Below are 20201 nucleotides of genomic sequence, written 5' to 3'. Positions count from 1 at the left end.
CATAGAGTTCCTTAAAATATTACTTAGAGGAAACTACCGCGCAAGTGTCTATGCTGGTATCCTAACGGACGCTTTGCCAACACGAAGATGCCCTGATGTGAGTGGTTTGGTTAGAGATCGCCCTGTTTTGAATGCGACTTGACCTAATATATGCTGGTGGATCCCCAGAGTTTTTTTTTCATAATGAAATATTTGCAAATGTACATAAAATCACACGCAACGCGCATTTCTTTATGGTTTATACTTTCATGCAATACACCAAGTGAGAGATGAAAGCAAAGGTGTACGACTGAACACGACGCATAGTGGCCTTAGAAATTGTTGTTTTCTTTAATTCAGCTCGCTCTTTTTTTTATAGGCGGAAGGAAGACGAAACATTCTTCTGATTTATCCAACTTTAGCGGCCCTCCGGTTATGTTTAGGTTTCATATAGTGAAGTTCAATTCTTTCATCTAACGATATCTCTAATACAAGAGTTCGCTATACAAAGTCAATTACACAAGATGGTATTATTTTCCAAGCCGCCCTTTATGCACCTATAATCTTCGCTGTCTCTCCAGCCTGTTTTTCATTCAACGCACTTTCCGTCAGAAATTTCATATTATTTAGAAATTTTCTTTTAAAAATGGTGAGGATGAAGGTGTTTATTATGACTCAGGAAATCATGAAACCAGGAGAAGATCCCAGCATGCCGTCACCGTATCTTTGCTCGTGGTCCTCCGGGTGACGTTCCTATGCGAAGCGTGGTATTCGGAAATCGACAGAGGCTACACGCAGTACGGTGGCTGGCAGTGGCAAGACGCGTCGAGCCCAAAGTTCCTGCAACTCGCCACGGAAGTAGAGCTTGGTGCCAAAGACGGAAGAAAGTATTACAGCGTGGCTAGCGAAGTTCTGCAAGCATACGTCCAGGTACGAATACTGTTATGTCGATTGTTAGGAATTACCTAACGTATAATCCCTGAAGGGATCGAAACGACTCGATTCTCTACAGGGTCCTCAATGTTAAATTAAATTGTGGGGTTTTACGTGCCAAAACCACGATCTGATTATGAGGCACGCCGTAGTGGGGGACTCCGGAAATTTGGACCACCTGGAGTTCTTTAACGTGCACCTAAATATAAGTACACGGGTGTTTTCGCATTTCGGCCCCATTGAAGTGTGGCCGCCGTGGCCGGGATTTGATCCCGCGACCTCGTGCTCAGCAGCCCAACACCATAGCCACTGAGCAACCACGGCGGGTGTCCTCAATGTTAAAGTATGGGCAATTTTACTTTTTTTATCCCTCCTACGGAAGCCGCACTTGCACGGGTGGTTTACGCACTTCGGCGGATACATTACCTCTGAACAAGTACGTTCAACATGCGTATAATATTCAAATTACATGTTATTAACTTCGCGCTCTTTGCGTATATGGTAAATGTTTGCACAAAAGAACTTGAAAATAATCTTATTGAGGACGGCTTAATTTTATTTGACAATTTTAAAGTGTTTGTGTTCGCCGATAATCGTAACCAAGTCTAACATTCCGTGTTTAATTTTGTATTAAGAGCCTTCAGTCTCAACACAAAGATGAACACTCATTTAACAGCTGATGACGGCTGCGCATCAGCTCTTGGCTGGCAAATACAAGACTGGCTAAGCGCTTTCCACGCATGAGGCTACGTCACATGATGAGGGAAAGGGTTGGGGAGGGGGAGTTCATATATATATTTATATGGAGCCTTCCACCTCTGAATGCAAAATCAGCTTATCAAGAGTTAAATTATATTGTGAATGTGTCGTCACATAAAAACTTCAGAAGCGTCAAGTAAAATAAATACTCCCTCAATACGATTCGCTGTATATTTTCATTTTGGCCTGACAGCCAAAAGTGAAAATTAGTAGAATGCTTGCTGATCACGTACCGCATACTGTTTGTGGGGTCTTGATTCCGTGACTATGATGTAACACCATGTTTTATTGTTCGTTTCTCACTGGCCCTGCAGTGCTTAAGCATGTTGAAAGGCAGCATTCATGCTTCATTTAAAAATTGAACGAAATTTAGCCGTGATACTCAGGGTGATCTTGTCCTTGTCTGGTCCCCGTCTCGGCGCGTTGGCCTTTCTGAAAAACTAGCTTGGCAGATACTCTGGCCCTTATCGCGTCCTGCGACAATTGACAGATGTCACTTACGAAATAGCCCCGCTCGATACTACCACGTCTTCTCCTTCCTCAGACGTTGTGCACGTGGACGGGTCGGCGCTTTTCCGGCCTGAGGTTAATGTTACTAGACTGCGCGCAATGGGACAACGATGACGTTGACCATTGGGGTGTAGAAGACGACGATTGAAAAGATTGTCTTTCCGCCATCTTGGAAGTGCTACAGCTCGCTGTATATAGTTTGTAAATATATTTGCATTTATTACCGTTTCCCGTGGCAACATAATGTAGCAGTGTAGTAGCGCATTGTGGTGTATTATAGTGCATTATTATTATTATTATTATTATTATTATTATTATTATTATTACTACTATATACTGTATTATTGTAACGTAATATACTTTAATGTAGTATTGTAGTATAGCCTCTTTCGGTAGTGAAGTTCAGTTCTTGCCTTATACCATCATTGTAGCCCTGTCGGAGCTAGAGCTATGAAACGGCATGTGAAGATGTCTAAACCATGCCCTTTTTTATGAATGATAATTCTTTTCCCGGGAGGATGTGTGTGCATATCCTGATTACAAGCATGCCTTCGCTGAAACAAGTCTCTTTCTGAAATCTAGCAAACTGCTGATGTTTTTATTTGTCAGCTTATTTCTGTGTAGAAATACTAAGGTAAGAACTACAAGAATAAGAGACAACAATTTATTACGATAAATGCAGACGCCAACTGCAAGATATACACAGAAACTTTAGCACGGGGATTGTCTTTTTCTTTAACATTTCATGCATTGACGTTCTTGCCACTAGTATCTCCTTTGTTTTTGCTCTTTGGTGTCCTTTATTAGGGCTAGGACACGGGTGTGAAGAACTATAGACTATTTTGAGCAATTCTGGCAGGAAATGAAAGCCTCAATGCATTTCCAATGTGTTTCCTAAGAGTTACTGAACATATTGAGCATGCTTATTTATCTGGGGTTTTGTACGCTTTACAACTGGCACACAAGAGCACATGCAGCGTTCATTATTAGGGACGAAGACGGTGGGTAAGTGCGCTTAAGTGGAGAGTGGGGAATTAATGACAGAAATGTTTTGTGCGTATGATGCAGTCAATTCAAGCCTTTTTTTGAATCAGCGTACTCACCTCGTCCCACCTAAATATTCTGAATGTTGCCTCCAAAGCAACATTGTTCATGCGAGGTCACTTTGTTTATGCAAGTTACTTTAGACTTCTAAACATTAACAATGTTGTCTCGCAAGTAATATTGTTAATAATGCTTCTAGTTCTCTCTTGCAAGTAATACTGTTAATAATGCTTCGAGTTCAAAAATATATACGTCACTGTGAATTACTATGAAAAATATATGTCTTTTTTCAACTTACAGGTAGTGAATGGATTAAACTACAATATCACCTACGTTGCGCGAAAAACAAAATGTCCTACATATCAGCGCTTCGACGAGGATATTTGCACGGCTGACATTCAGCACGTAAGTATCCTTGAGAAGGCGCTTTCTGAGGAACGTCCTGAGGAATCCAGGAAAGAAGCGAATATTACTTGCTCGACATGTCAAAATGCATGATTTACTAATTAAGGAAGATCAATACTTAATGTTTACCTAATCACTTTACGAACATATCACAAAAGAATTGTAGCCGGAGTGATCTTGTCGCAAGATGTGTACACTATAGGAACGAATTCTCAGGATGCCACCTGTCTCGGTGTATTAATTCCTGAAGTGTGCGACAAAATACATTGATGATCTAGTTGCATTTGCGATTCTATGCATAAAACGACGTCTCTTTAAAAATGTAACTAGAACAACCGCGCATTTTCAGCGCTTGTTCAACGGCACATTTCTCGAAACCAGTGCTATCCTTAAAATCCGTTCCAACTGGATTTGCCTTGCAAACCCAATATGTGCCGTAACATAATTATTTTAAATTTTATTTCAGAAACTTGTCTTCGTTATAGTTGCATTTCGATTGCTCGTGCAAGTAATGTCCCCTTCTTCGGGCAGCCTAGTTCAAGGCCTATGATTCTGCTATCTGCCACGGGTATTTTTTAGGAAGACAATGTCTTCCTTCTCGAGTTGGTACCACTTTTCACTATCGGGTATGTCTATTGCTAACCTGTTTAAAGCCACTTTCGTGGTCCAATCATGAAGATTATGCAGTTTAAGTATAATTGTCACTGCGGCCACTGGTTATGCGGTCACTGTCGATGAGCCACTGGGGTCATTAAGCATGTTCCACTAGGTAAGTGCAACTGCAGTCATCGGTACGTCATGATTATGATAATGATGGTGTTAACAATGATGACGGTGATTGTGATGCGTATAATAAGGACGATAATAACTCATGACCAAATTTAGCAGGCGATTCGACTTCTAGCTGACGTCAAGCAAACATTTTCACTCCTGCGTCGCTATCATAATAACTGATTCCGTTCATACAGCCCATTCTCACCACCAAATCACCGAGGAAGGCATTGTCTTTCATTGAATTCAAGTAGACCTTGAATCATCACCAAACTTTTTTCTGGTTTTGCGTAGTCTAAAAATGCACCTGGTATTGTTGAGGGGCAACAAAGCGCGCCAACGGAACAATTCAGATACGGGCAGGAAAACCCGGTAAGTTCCTTATTGAACAGCGAATCAGGACTGAATTCGTCTCAGCCCACACATTGTGATCGTATCTGCATTATACAGTTTTAGCAGAGCGTTCACGGCCCGCTCCGCTCAGACCGTCGTGTCCTAACGATTCGCGCAGAGCCGCTCAGCGGAACGCAAGCGGGAACGCTAATGCGCGTGCGCACAACGCTCATATCGGCAGCGGAACGCAGAACGCTGCCCACGGTCCGCTACGAAGCCGTTTGAGCGGAGCGTTAGGGTGCGTCTACTGGTTGATTTGTCGTGTTACAGCCACGCTGAGCGCGCGTGGCTGGCGTCTCTGGAAGACGCGCTTGTCAAACAAGCCAAATCAACGCACTTCGTGCAGCCAGTGGTGTGCGTGAAATGTTAGCGGAGCGGAGCGTAAGCAACGTTCTGCTAAAACTGTCTATTATGACACTAACGCGCACCGACAGTGAACGCTTCGGTGGTCTCAGCACTACGACGCCTCGATGCCAGCATTCGAAGGGACGCTGGCATCAAGAAGCACTACCAACGCCACCTAGGTGGCGTTCACCGTACTCAGCACAGCGGAGCGTGGCCTCCGCAATTAGCTCTGAAAATGTTTCTGAAGTTGATCGCGGAGGCTGCAATTACGACGCGCTGTACGCGCTGATTTGACTCGGTGACGATTCAGTTACGTGCTTTGTCTTGCGCGTTGTATTAGTGTTCAGTTACGTGCTTCGTCTTTCGCGTTGTGCTAGCGTGTGCAGCGTAGTGCAGCTTCCATATGCACGACGGTTGCTCATGGTCATCGACGTTGGTAGTCGTGATGGAGGAGACGTGCCACCAGGCGTCAGCGTGGGTGCATCAACGCCTAAGGGCGCTTTAGCCACAAAACACCAATAGACATTATATATCAATGTGCAATAAACATTACACTACTTCTGTGAAGACACGTTTCACTTTCGTGTTCTATACCGATTCCTATATAAGAGGGATCAACCACATTTTTTTCTCTTTCTTAGCGCTTTGCAAGTTTTTTTAATGAAATCGTACATAAATGCTCTCTGTTTACCAAAATAAACATCATAATACATCTACGTCCGAGTGTCAGCCAAGCCTACTATACATATTCTACACAAAAATGTTCTTCCTGACTCGCTGATTTAGTTTATATTTTGAATTAAAGTCTCTCTTATCTGCATTATTGCGGTAAAAATGTAGTCGAAAATATTTTTTTCTAAACTTTCTGAACTATTTTTATCATAATATTTATGCGGAACAGCAGGGCCAAACTGCAAAATAATTTGACCGTTCTGTAGGACAAACGTGATTCATATCATGTCATTGGCAAACAGCTGTAGGAGAACAACTCCGCTCTACATTGCATGCTTTCCAAAGTGGAAAAAAGCATAAAAGTGCAGCTTAATTTCACTGAAATTATATTAATCAATGGACTACCATACTCAGAACATGATAACACCATCAAAGACTTTCTCAATTGTAGAACCACCAACTAAACGTACACTCATAAAATTCGTAGAAACGACGCTTTACGCCAAGCTCGTTGTCAGTCTTGATACTTTAATGTGATGATTTGGTTGAAATACCTGATGATAGGTCGCCTTCCTGTCAGCGCTTTGCGCATGTACGTACATTCTTTTTAATGCCAGTGGGTAAAATTGGCTGAGGTCTTTTTTCCAAATACAGTTAGCAAAAAAGAAATTACAAAAATCATGTTAGCCAAAGGAGACAGTTAGAGGCCAGAGGGAAGGGTTAACAACACGTGTCACCAGTGCGCGAGTCTCGAGCTCGAGCTGTTGCGCCGAGTGATTTTCTGATCACCTCCTGTTTGATTCATTCTTGGAATAAACCCTTTTTAGCATATGTATATCTTTGAGGTTGAAGTACACAAACACTACTGCACGCAAGTCAGTGTTTGAAGCCTTCGAACCTAATTAGAGATACAGTGGTTTAATTTTGACAGCAGCAAGGGATAGTTAAAACTACTCGTAGAAAAAAACTCGTAGCAAAAAAGACGCGATAACTCGTAGAAAGAAAGACGCCATAAGGCCTTTCGAATGAGAAGTTTAATGCGAGACTAAAGAGGGAATAATGATTAAAAGAAAAATGATAGAGTATTGGTGAAAAAGTATGCGTCTTGTTGTTTTGTTACTAATAGCTTCGTTATTGGAAAGGGGAAAATTTAAAAGGCGTTACTTTAACCTCTATCTATAGAGGTCAAATGGAGGTCAAAGTTACACTTTTTAATTTCCCCTTGAAACCTGATCTCCAATACGTCACTGTGACGTCATGAACTTCAATAATAGATTTAAACATTAATTTATTTTGTTTTATTTTATTCGTTTTTATGTAGACCATTGTGCCGCAAACTTGTCCTGGTGGCGTCGCCACGAGCTTTTCGTTTATGCGCTTTCGGTGGCTTCACAAGCCTTTCTCCTAGTAAGACTGCTGTATTGTAAAAAATAATTTACTAATACAGCTAAACATATTTGTTGTTAGGGCCTCTTTATCTAGGATAGGAAATCAAGAACTCACGTTCAAAATAATAGTGAAAATTGGTAGAACATTTTTATATGCAGCTTTTCAGTCAAGCAAATGGAATACCACCGACTAAGTACAAATTAGACATCATCTATTGATGGCATCATATTGGGATATCTATATCGGCCGATTCGAAGACAGTATCAGTTACTCCTCTCCATAAATCTGGTCCGCGTAGCATTATTGTTAAATACCGACCTATCTCTCTTACCTCTGTGTGCAGTAAAATTCTACAACATATTTTCTAAATAGCAATACTCAAGCACATCGAGGTACATCATTTGTTTTAGACCTACCGGCACAGATTTAGGAAACGTCTATATTGTATTACACAATTAATAGAGTTTACACACTAATTAGCGGCAGCACTGGATGAGAAAATCTGGTTGACTGCTATGTTTTATATTGCGAAAACGCGTTTGGTGGGGGGGGGACGGGGGAGGCGTTGCTTCACGTCACTTTCTTTTTGCAAAAATAGCCAGTTTTCACAATAACTCTGAAGTCGTTGCATGGCTTGCTCAACATTTACGAGCGATGCACCTATATGTGATTGTCAACGGAAAACAATCTACTGAAGCCACGTTGTTGTTGTCACGTCCGACGTACCTCAGGGATCCGTTTGAGGGCTTCTTCTTTCTTTAATTTATATGAACGTTAGTCATAATAGGGTTCAACCTCATATCGGGTCTATTTTCAGAAAACAGCGTAATAAATCGAAGAATTAGTTGTGAAAGTGATTGCAGTGTAATTATAAGCAATTTATGTGTAATAAGAACATGGTGTCAAAAATAGAGAATCAATCTTAATCGTAACAAAATCTTTTATGTAAGTTCTTTAGAAAGATGTCCTGGTAAAGAAGTACTTTTTTGCAAGCTAGTTCGTTCCTACTGAAATTCTTAACGTACTGCTCGAAACAATCACCGTGAGGTGCGGAAAGGAGATACACGATTGGAAAGAGCGCAGACTACAAACTATTTATTTTTGGGAGAACCTGACAGCCAATATAAAGGCATGATATAAGTGCGCCACCTGGAGAGAGCCCTTCATTTTTGGTGTTTTTTTTTTCTTTGATACATGCATATCTTGTCTGTCTACATTTACATAAAGGCCATTTCATACAAGCAACTTTTCTTGCGACGTCAAACGAAAATGATGGAATAAAAATATACGACGCCTATGATACATGACCCAAATATGGTTGCAAAACCCACGAAGCATACCATTCTTTATTGCTTTAAACCAGAGACATGAACAAGAAAAAACACGATTTAAAAGATAACAAATTTTAAGCACCAGGACGTGTTCACAATAAAACCTTGAGTGTGATCAGATCAACCGTGGTCGTCAAGGAACGCTATCTCCCTGTTTGCTTCATTTTCTTCATTTGCTTCATCACGCCCAGACCTATGCTAATGAGGCACTCATTTGGCAGCTTACGCTGCCAAATGAGTGCCTGAGTGCCTGAAATGAGTGCCTGAGTGCCTGGTTATTCAGTGATTAGCATAGGTCTGAGCGTGATGCCTTGCGTCTGTTTAAGTACGTCAACTTTTCTTTGTCTACTCAACGAGAAATCCCGCCCGTCGGTCGGTCACGTAAGACGAATCGCCATAAAAAATATTTTTTATAAAACAAAATGCATTCGAAAGAAATAATGTTGGTGAGTTGGTGAGTTTCAAACTTCCGGCCCTACGCTCAGAAGACGAGTGTCTTACCCACAGGGTCTAAACACCAAGTTTATTTTCTTCATTACATGGGAGCATAATTTTCTGCAAAAGAAGAAAAACAAAGCGCGACAGAAATTTCAGGTGACTTAAAACACATTCAGAAGTCAGGAAAGTACGTGCAAGCGTCCAACGAAGACATCCAGTCGGTGCTGTTTCTTGTGCAGCGTACACATTACGAACGTAAGCGCAGATTCACGAAAAAAACGACCGAACGCTTCGCGGTGGTTCAGCGTCCCAGTCGCGCATTCTATATTCTATTCATATATAGGCCAAGTAACATGAACATGTCAACTGGTGGGTCACAGGATTCTTTAAAAGGTAGGAAACTAATTGTGTATGGTGTGATATCTACATCATTTTTAAGTGTTCTTTTGAGAAAGTCCCAGAAGAGCATGGCATCCTTGCAATCTAGAAAACGGTGAGCAATTGTTTCAGCAATGTGGACACAAGCGGCACTTTGTCGACCACGGCACGAAACAGCTCCTTTTTTCAAACCAGGTTTTGACGGGAAGGGTTGCTGAATGTAACTTAAAGAAAAACGTTTTGAACCCTGGAGGAATGATCATGCGACGGACACGCTTAAGTACATCTAGATAATAACATTCCAACTAAAGCGCACGATAATGGGAACAGGAAACAATGTATCTATGAGTTCAGCAGAAATTTCTTTGTGGGAGGCAGTGAAAATACAATCCATATTAAAGCGAGCCTTTAGAGAGCGAAAGCCTTCAACAATAGCCTTCAAGAAGCCCTGACAGATGACGACACAACTATATCTGGAAGGTAATTCACTAATCGAAGTTGTAGCATATCGCTTAGAAATGGACTGTTTACATCACGAAAAAAGAATAAACGGGAGCCAAGTTGCCTAATAAAATAGTGAACTAGGCCAAGGCCCCCACTCTCCAGAGGAAAAGGTCATCATGCCGCATGGCTTCAACACGTGAGCTCCATACATAGGTAGCAAACACACGATGGAAAGCTTGTAACCTAAGCCGCGAGCAGTGTAATACCTGCAGGACATACACAAGTCGAGCTGCTAGGAACACATTGCAAGCTTCAGTTCAGCTAAATTTGGACAAGTGCCGCCCCTGCCAGTTGTTAACATTACGTTGCACTTCTGCAACTTCCGCTGGCCAGTGAGAATCGCTATTGCGATATTGAGAGAGGGGTACACTAAGTCCTGCATCCACTGAATACCTCCGAAGTGAGTTGGCATCGTACACAACAGACCGAACCAAAGCCCTCAACTTGTCTCAAAGTTTACAGCTACACCGGAAGCTGAACAAGGCTGTTGCGTTATGGTAAGGGCAGCTTCTACACGTTTCTCTTTAAAGGCATTACCATCTGTTATACTATTGGCACAAGACTAATAGTTAATGGTTGTCTATCAGAATCTATCTACCTCAGGGCATCGGTAAGCCAAGGTTGTCCCTTGTCCCCTCTATTATTCACTTTGTACTTAGAACCGCTGTGAGCCCGAATGCTGCAGCGTCATACCTTTCACGGGTTCAAATTGTCATCAAATGAGATCCGTGTACTTGCCTGTGCAGATGACAGAGCCTTCTTCTGTGCTAGGCTGAATACTAACGCTTGCACAAGGTGAATATATATAATGTGCTGCGCCGGTGGCACAACACGTATGTCAAAGGAGAACAGTTTTTATGAAGGCTTTTGTGAAACATTTCGTGATGTTTCAATAAAATGCATCGCTAGGGCAACGCGTACAGCCGACATGGACCATTGTAGACATCAGGAAAATTCCGACTGCGAAAATCTAGTGCCAAACACGCCACGTCCCTGATGCGTTTCGGTGGTACCGAGATGCGCGTTCCGTTGGGGCGTTCCTTCACCGATGGAAATACCACCGATCTCTGAGAGCTCATGCACTTCGCGTCGTGAAACACTGACAGATAAGCAGTCAAAGAGTTGATAAGGATAAGGAGTGATGATGGGTTATATTGTCTCATAACGGTTGATAATGATTCGACGTGGGTGGATAAGGCGCCAAAGAGCAATAAGGGCTCATAATTAATGATCGGAGCAATTCTGACAAGGTTGACAAGGACCGATAAGGGTTGATAATAGTCGGATCGAGTCCGATAAGCTTGATAAAAACTGACAATAGTTTATAAGGGTCGAATCATGTTCGATAAGGTTTGTAAAGAAAGATAAAGGATGATAAAGATCGCATTCATTTCGATCAGGTTGATAATGACAGTAATGGTTGATGAGGGTCTGATCGACACTGATAAGCTTGATAACGACCGGTAAGGGTTGATAATGGTCTCATCAAGTTCGATAAGGTTGATAACAACAAATAAGGTCTGATGTGGATTGGATCATGTCCGATAAATAACGACCGATAATGTTGATAAGTGTTTATACTGGTCGGATAAAGTTTGATCAGATTGATAATGACACCGGGCTGCGTGGAGATGAGCAAATGGCACAGTGCTCTGGCATACTTAGACCACTCCAGTGGAGTTTCTGCGCGAATTTACCTGCATATGCCTGCTATATGCCTGCATATAGGCGCTGTGGGTGCCAAATAAGTGAATAAATGCGCATAGCTACACACCCATTTGCACATACCCAGTGACAAGACTAGTCTACTAGGCGACATTGTCTATTCGAGTTCGCTTCATCTTAACGCTCATTTTGTGTTACTCCTGTATCCTACGGAAACTGTTAAGATATCGGCAGATATTGTCCAACTAGAGAAGGTGTGCACATTCATGCCTAAGTTCCTCTCAGACCTAATTTTCCTTATTTCGAAGGACGTGTGCCGATCTCTATTCACAAGGCAATTATCAGGATAGGCTTTCGTTATTGAGACATGCACGTTCAAGTCAAGGAAGACAAAAGGTCACTCAATGCTATCAGCCACATACCGAATTACTAAAGAAAAGTTCGTGAAATGCGCTTCGAAATCCTAGGAACTTCAATTCATAGTTACAAAAACTTTCCGGACACTGTACTCTTCTTTGGCTAGAATGAAATATTACAGGACTGGAATTAATTTTGATACATTTGTGTAACTTTTTCGCTTCATTCTTGCAGGAAAAAGGAAGATTCTGCAACGCCCTCGTCTGGCAGGATTATTATTCAGTGATTGGCGAAACATATTTCTACAAGTGTGACAACTCCTGGTCCACTACGTACGAGTAGTTTCTCGCATGTATATGTGGTCACACGTTATCACTCGGCAATAAAGTGTTTCAGCGAAAAGGTGTCCTAGTTAGATACTGATTGTATCAGCTAATAATTTAGCCATAGAGCAACCGCCGTGCAAAGATTTAGATGCGAAATACGAGTAAATGACTCGCAAAAAGCTCGCAAAAATAGACGTTTTTGATAGCGAAATTGCAAGGGACCCCACTATTACCGCTTGTCGAAAGTGACGCGCGACCCAGAACGCACTACTCCTCGGCATGACGGCCCTGGCTAATAATTTCCATGTGACCTGTGTAAACGTCGATGTCTTTGCCACCTAACTGCAACATTTGCTTAAGAGCTGTTAACAAAATACCAGCTTCCTTGGCAAATTTGAAATAAATGAAGTTTGCTCAGTAGCATTGTTAACTTGCATTTAAATGGGGTGCAAGTAGGTATTGCTCCTGGTGCCAGGCCCGCGGTTCTAAAATATATCCTCTTTAAAATACTGGTGCTTAGTCTTGCGTGCTCTTTTAAGATTTGCGAAAAGCATTTTAACGAAGCGCCCGCTTGTTGCGTGCGCTATGTAGTCAAAGATAAGCTACAGATGTATTGGCCCTCTGCATTGCCATAGGCTAAGATCAAACCCTTTACCACAGCCGGCCACGCTACCACCAGGAACGCCACCGCACCCTTCCTAGATCACGAACTGAAAGAGGTCTATAAAAATCAGGCCAAGAGACAGCGGTAACGGAAATTGTAGATGTCATTAATTCCGACTGAAGAAATTGTACGTCTCTGATCTAACTTTTCAGTTTTTTTATGCTAACACTACCTTTTGCCATGTGGATAATGTGGTTCTTCGCGTTGTGGCTATGTGAAGTGCTTAACAGGAAATAAAGAACGTTCAATATTCTGAGTTGACGCAGTTTGCTGAATCATAAATTTTTATATACTTAGGATCAATGCCGGCTCCAGTCTCTTCTTTCCTCTTCTATTTAAACGTGATGACTACATGAAGTTGATAATTTCTCGTTGCGGACGGAAGCTGGCCGGGACCACTTTGTCACAAGGTGCATCATTAACAGCCGTTCTTTGCGAAATGTTCTGCGTGACGAATGTATCGGATTCGAAATTCTTCGCCGGAATTCACATTGTCAGGTTCGAGAACGCATGCCGTAAGCAATCGTTGCTTGAAAACAAATTCAATGTTGTCTCTCATATTACTCATTATTTTATATTGTTGTGCATCGTAACCGGTCACATCATATTTTTGCCAGCATAGTTGTGACTTCCTCAGATGAAAACCTACGATAGTACAGAAAATAATTTGGGACAGTACCCATCTGACGATGTCTCTCGACCGGAATGCGATTAGCATTAAAGCACTGACACACCGTATTGCTGACGGCACATTTCCATATTAAGATCATCTTGCAACGCTAATCGTTATCAAACGCATCCCGTTAGAGTAGTGCATCTTGACTGGCGTCGGTTTGTTGTGGTTCTACCCTTCGCTTCCACTCTAGTGTAGGTTCTGCCGGGCCATCACCTTGTTTTGCGGCGTATCGGTGGTGCCCTGCTTGAGCGCGTTGCTGGGCCATGGCTGGTTTTGTGCGACTCTTTTACGCATATCGTTTCGCATGTGTTGCCGCAATTTATAAAGACGATACTCTTTCTTGGCTACCTAAACGCGAAAAAGACAGACAGACAGACAGACAGACAGACAGACAGACAGACAGACAGACAGACAGACAGACAGACAGACAGACAGACAGACAGACAGACAGACAGACAGACAGACAGACAGACAGACAGACAGACAGACAGACAGACAGACAGACAGACAGACAGACAGACAGACAGACAGACAGACAGACAGACAGACAGACAGACAGACAGACAGACAGACAGACAGACAGACAGACAGACAGACAGACAGACAGACAGACAGACAGACAGACAGACAGACAGACAGACAGACAGACAGACAGACAGACAGACAGACAGACAGACAGACAGACAGACAGACAGACAGACAGACAGACAGACAGACAGACAGACAGACAGACAGACAGACAGACAGACAGACAGACAGACAGACAGACAGACAGACAGACAGACAGACAGACAGACAGACAGACAGACAGACAGACAGACAGACAGACAGACAGACAGACAGACAGACAGACAGACAGACAGACAGACAGACAGACAGACAGACAGACAGACAGACAGACAGACAGACAGACAGACAGACAGACAGAGACAGACAGACAGACAGACAGACAGACAGACAGACAGACAGACAGACAGACAGACAGACAGACAGGACGGACGGACGGACGGACGGACGGACGGACGACGGACGGACGGACGGACGGACGGACAGACGGACGGACGGACGGACGACGGACGGACGGACGGACGGACGGACGGACGGACGGACGGACGGACGGACGGACAGACAGACAGACAGACACTCGATTCAACCGCCCGACCCAAAACCGATTCAACCGCCCGGCCATAACCGATTCAACCGCCAGCCAAAACCAACCAAGCTACTAGCACTGGTGGCACACCGGGTCATCCACGTCAACGTTATACAGCGCAAAGGAAACCTCAGGCCTATTTGAGACAAAATATACATACATAACCGTGATACGCAGCGTTCATTTACTTAAGAATACATGTTAGACTGGTTTTTACGTTAGTAAATGAAAATGAACGCGTTAGAAATGGTGTCGAAGAGACGCTACGCGTTAAGAACAAGCCGACTGAAGCCGCGGCTCTGTAGCCGGCTCTAAGCCAGCAGTAATAAAAGGCCCTAACAGTTGGCGCGAGAGCAGGGCGAACGCGGGAACTTTTAATGGAATTCAGCAAAACCTCCATTCTATCCATCATGGGATGAGTGAGAGGGGAGGGAAAGAGCGTGAGGGGTGGGAGGAAGGAGAAGAGAGGGTGTTACGTATCATAGGCGGCAGAAGACTACCGTCTTTCGACGTCTTTACAGCGAAGCAAGCAGATATGTGGCCAATTAATTGCTTCGCTTCTCCTCCTTTGGCGGCATAGCGATGTCGAGCAGCTTCGGCATGGCCTTGTTTCCGCTTTTCTAGCTGGGCAGCTTGACAAGACCATCTTATGGCATGTCCTCACGTGCACTAGAGGCTCTATGACCAGTTTTATGTGTAGTCGTCATAGACGTCATAGCGGAGGCAGTGTGCAGCTGTTGTATTTGATATTGAGTGACCTTGCTCTTGCGCTAGTGTTTCGAGAACGAGAGTGGCGTTTCAGGGGCTAGATAGAAGACAGCAGCAGCACTCTATAGTGGGAGAAGTAGGCTTAGAATGCTAACAGCATTAAATGTTCATTGTCTTTCCTGGTACCATTGGTCATTTGGCTGTGGCGCTTTTCTGCTGTCCATTAGTCTATTCACTGAAGATGTGTAGTCAGGCCACGTGTACCAGCTTGCTGAGTTATATCGGCGATAACTACAACTCGGTGTGGTAGCTGTAACTTTTAAGAGACAATATACTAGCTTCTGGGTGCATCCTTAAATATTATGTTGCTGCAACAAATGATCAGGACATGTGACACTGGATGGCTAGAACATTCTATTTCTCTTGTGGTGCCTGCGTATGTTCTCTCTCAGATTACGCGTGCTGCAATGCTTGGCACTTCCAATATTTTATGCACAGTCGTTCCGCCAAACGCAGTCAATAGCGCGAGAGAATGTAGCGGCTTGATCAGATATGGAAAGCGATAGGGATAGTACGGTATTGGTTTGCTCATGCGTAAGTATTTTGCTTTCTTTACGATATTACGCTGTGGGCAAATCAGGGATCCCACGGGGATAAGCCGGAGCTTCTCCAGTGGGCCATCCAACAGGTCGAGACCTTCACGCAAGGGGCCGGCATGACATGTGCCCCAGAGAAGTCCGAATTTATTCGAATAAGAGCGAAGTACCGGAGACGAGAAAATCGTCCGAGTTTCGAACTTTTCTTTGACGGGGGGCGTGTAAGAGAGGTGGATAAACTCCGCGTCCTGGGATTATGGATCCAACAAACGGCCGGAGTAGCGCACACGCTCCGCCTCCTCAAAGGTACTACACAAAACGTAGCTAAGATGATCCGTAGGGTTACACGAACCCACGAGGGCTTCTCGGAAGAAGAAATGATCCGACTGGTACACGCCTTTGTCATCAGTAGGATAACGTATGCACTCCCCTTCCAAAGCATTACCAAGCAGGAGCTCAAACAGCTTGAAGTGATCATTCGGCGGGCATTTAAAGCTGCTCTAAGGCTCCCGGAAAATACCAGTACAGAACGTTTCGACAAATTAGGAATCCACAATTCCTTCGAGGAATATGCGACGGCCACCCTCATCGCGCAAAAGGAACGGCTGTGCGCATCAACGCAGGGTCGGGCCATATTAACCAAACTGGGCTTTGCACTCCGCCCCCAGTTCAGTGCTGAAGAGACAGTGCAGATGACCCAGGAAGCCAAGCAGCACATAATGGTGTCCCCAATTCCGAAGAATATGAGTCCGAGATATCATGCAGGGTGCCGGAAGGGCCGAGCGAGAACCTTGCACCAGAGATTTAGAGGACAACCGGATGTGTACTACACAGACGCGAGTCAAACGGACAGGGACAAGTATACGGTGGTAGCCACGAACCAAAATCGTGTGATAGCTGCATCGGTCAGGGCAAAATCTGCCAGCACAGCAGAAGCCGCAGCGATTGCCCTTGCAATTAGGGACGCGGAGAATAGGGACGTATCTGCTGCTATACTCACGGACTCACAAACCACCTGTCGCCTTTATCTCTCCGGGACGGCGCCGCGCTTAGTACTGAAAATTCTAGGGAGTCAAATTACCAGATTCCACAACTTCACTTGGTTCCCCGCACACGAGGGCATGGAGGGCAACACAAGGGCGGACCGGCTAGCTCGCGTACTAAGCATCCGAGCTGCGGACCGACCCAGTGACGAGCCTCCCTCTACACCGCGCGACATCCTCGAACACCAAAGACAGGAGCGGAGGCAATATGGACGCCCTCACCCTAAGTTAAGTAGTCAACAGGCGAGGAATTGGCGCCGACTTCAAGCACACGCATACCCAAACCTACATACACTTAGCCGTATTCACCAAGCACGATACACTGACCAATGCCCGCGGTGCGGGGACACGCCAACGTTACCGCACATCACATGGATATGCCCAAACAGACCGAAACATATAAACTCCACACTACTAAAAACACAAGATTTTAACAGGCAGTGGGAGGCGCGACTTGCGGACGAGGACCAGAACAGCCAACTGGCTCTCCTGGACCAAGCCCAGCGAACCGCTCGTGCCAGCTAGTGGAGCCCTGGACTAGGGGCCCCAACCACAGGACCTCAAATTTCATTTTATCCATTAAAGTTTCTCTCTCTCTTTACGTGATGCAGCGCTCACGCCATCTGGTCCTTCTTCAGCGTCCGGTCTGTTTCGTTCTCGCTGTAAGCAATGATGCAATTTTAGCAACTCGCCCAGCTAGTTACTGCTCTTCGTAGTCAGCTCACTCAAGAATGTTAAATATAAAAATCGATGAGTGGGCTGTTATTGTTTTCAGGCAGCTAGCCCTAAAGTACTAACAGTACTGTTATTGTTACAGCTAATTACGTAACGCTGTTCTGTTGCTATTTTTTCAGCGAAGTTTTATTGGCTCACTTGTGTCGGGGTCAGTTGTACGCGGAAAACTATCAGCATCAGCATTGGCTTGAGCGTCGTCGCCTTCATCCGCAACTGGCTTGTTGGCTCATGCTCGTGCCACGGCTCCCGCGTTCGTCATCGTCGTCTTCTTCGACAGCTGGATCCGTTGGCACTCATCATTCCAGCGTAGAATTTCACTTCTCTTCTGTCGTCGTAATGGGGAGGCCGCGTTTACGGGGGTATGAGCCATTGCTTAAGGGGGTGTGATCCATTCATTGTCTTTCGTGACGAACAGATTTAATGTTAAAGCAATTTAGTTTCGAAGAATTGCACGCGACATTGGCAGGCGAATTCTGCTAACCACGCCGCCGAGCAAACTCGAGACATCGAACGCAAACGACAACACCTACGAGCACAGAATCGTACAATGCAACGGAAGGAAAAGTTGCGCGAAAATGAAGGAAACATAGAAGGAAAGGGAAGGACGAGTAGTAAGAAAGGGAAGCAGCAGTAGTGGGTCAGTTACACACATGACAAGCTTCGCTTACCCCCATTTTCTCGACAGGGGAAGGGCTGGTGATTTTTCGTTCTATTTATCTCACTCAATTTTTAAAAGGTGGTCCCCTTTGAGGCGTGGGCTATGCGACCCCTTTGTGAATAAGTCCCCTAAGCTTTTAATTATTTAAGAGCAAACAAAAAAAGCAAGTGTGCATGCGGTTAAACTTTATGTTCGTTTTCGTAAAGCCTGACCCTCAAAATTGTGGATAGCTGTGCGACTTAGTACGGATGCATCGGTGCAAGTTGAGCGACAAGCCGGGACACAAGTTAAAAAAGGGACGAACTGCGCCCGTCTGCTCATATTGTTACCTTGTGACCGGTCTTCTCGCACGATTTGTACCAGTCACTCAAGTTTGACATTACGCGTCTACAATTTTTTTCCTAATCATATTTGTCCATGTTTATGAACATTGTTTCGGGCAACTTACATCATCCGTGCCTGCCTTATCTCCAATAGAAAAGACGTCAAGTAGGAGGAAGCAGGTACTTTCAACCTCTCGACCTGATTCTCCAGCTAAAGCTTCCTGGTGACCTGTGACCTGCTGTAAACGCAACAGTGGCAAACCGTAATCACGATAAGATCTGGTAAGAAGTCATATTCTTGCGATGGTTATCTCACCAACAGACCCTGTGAAATCATCATAAATCGGTGCTCTCACACCTCAAGATTTGTGGTGTCAGTTGTCATGCGGACGTGATTAGGGTTCACCTCGGTATTCAGGACACAGAAATACTGGGTACTTTTCTAAACCGCCAAGAAAATACAGTTCACGGTGCATTCTGTTCAAAAGATGATATAAAAATAAGAGCATCTGCAGGGATGCAATAGCAAAGCACCTTTTTATAGTTTTCAAACAGCTGTGAAAAAAGTTTCCCTCCTTTGTGTAGAACACTCTGCTTAATAATTTTCAAAGCAAGGCGTTTTCTTAACTTGTAGCGAAATCTCTACGAAAGAATAGTGCTTGACCTATATGTATGAATGCATAAATAGTCAAAACAAACAAAGCTTGACGTTCGGGTCTTCATTGGCGTTAATGCGCGAGAGCTATAGTCAGCTGCATCGACAGACGTCAAGGTAACAAAGCGAAAGAAACACGAAAGGGCAAGAAATCCATGTGCGGTGAGACACGACTAGCGACCATAGTTATTCGATGAAGGGCAAGTAAATATTTATTGTCATCCAAAAGTGAGATCCAAGCGACGATATTGTGCGCTCCTATAAAATTTTCCATACGCGCCATTTTGTTTTAATTTGCCACCAGAATTATTGGTAAAACGGGGTGGAATTGTACGCTTTGGTTCAAGGCCCTGAAAATGCAAATGTTTGATCCATTAGATTGAGTTTAAATAGGCTAGAAATCGGTTTTGCCCAATAAAGCGAAGATTTAAATAGTGCTTACGTTAACCGCGGAGTACTTGTTTCTATAGCTTCCCAAACACCGCACATTTTCTTTCAACATCTGTGTGCGCAGACCTTTTGAAATGCAAATGTCTTCGCGGAGCAGTGATAACAAGAGCCACATTGCCCACAGAAGTGGGCTCCATCTTGTCTTACGTGATCCTGAGCACTGTAACGTCACCGTGGTGCGCTGTTTACAATAGCAAAGCCAATATTCGTGTGCTTTGTTTCACCCCTGCTTTCTCCTGCGTTTTATTTGCGTCATTAGCGCTTTTTTGTGTTTTCTTTAATCCGAACATTGTTTCTAGGCACAGTTTCTTCCGCACTGCATTTCGCGGATTAGATATGCT

The 20201-nt window shown here is 44.0% G+C and overlaps 1 long non-coding RNA gene across 1 annotated transcript; it reads left to right on the top strand.

Annotated features, from left to right (window-relative positions):
- The first annotated feature begins 663 nt into the window (after positions 1-663).
- LOC125946533 (uncharacterized) lies at positions 664-12572 on the top strand. The gene is made up of 3 exons (XR_007467648.1): positions 664-909; positions 3526-3630; positions 12108-12572. It is a non-coding gene; the product is annotated as an uncharacterized LOC125946533 (long non-coding RNA).
- The last annotated feature ends 7629 nt before the right edge of the window (positions 12573-20201 follow it).

This window comes from Dermacentor silvarum, chromosome 7 (genome assembly GCF_013339745.2).
Source record: "Dermacentor silvarum isolate Dsil-2018 chromosome 7, BIME_Dsil_1.4, whole genome shotgun sequence".
Classification (NCBI taxonomy): domain Eukaryota; kingdom Metazoa; phylum Arthropoda; class Arachnida; order Ixodida; family Ixodidae; genus Dermacentor; species Dermacentor silvarum.
Note: the sequence above shows the minus strand (reverse complement) of the source record. Positions and strands in the feature narration are given on the sequence as shown.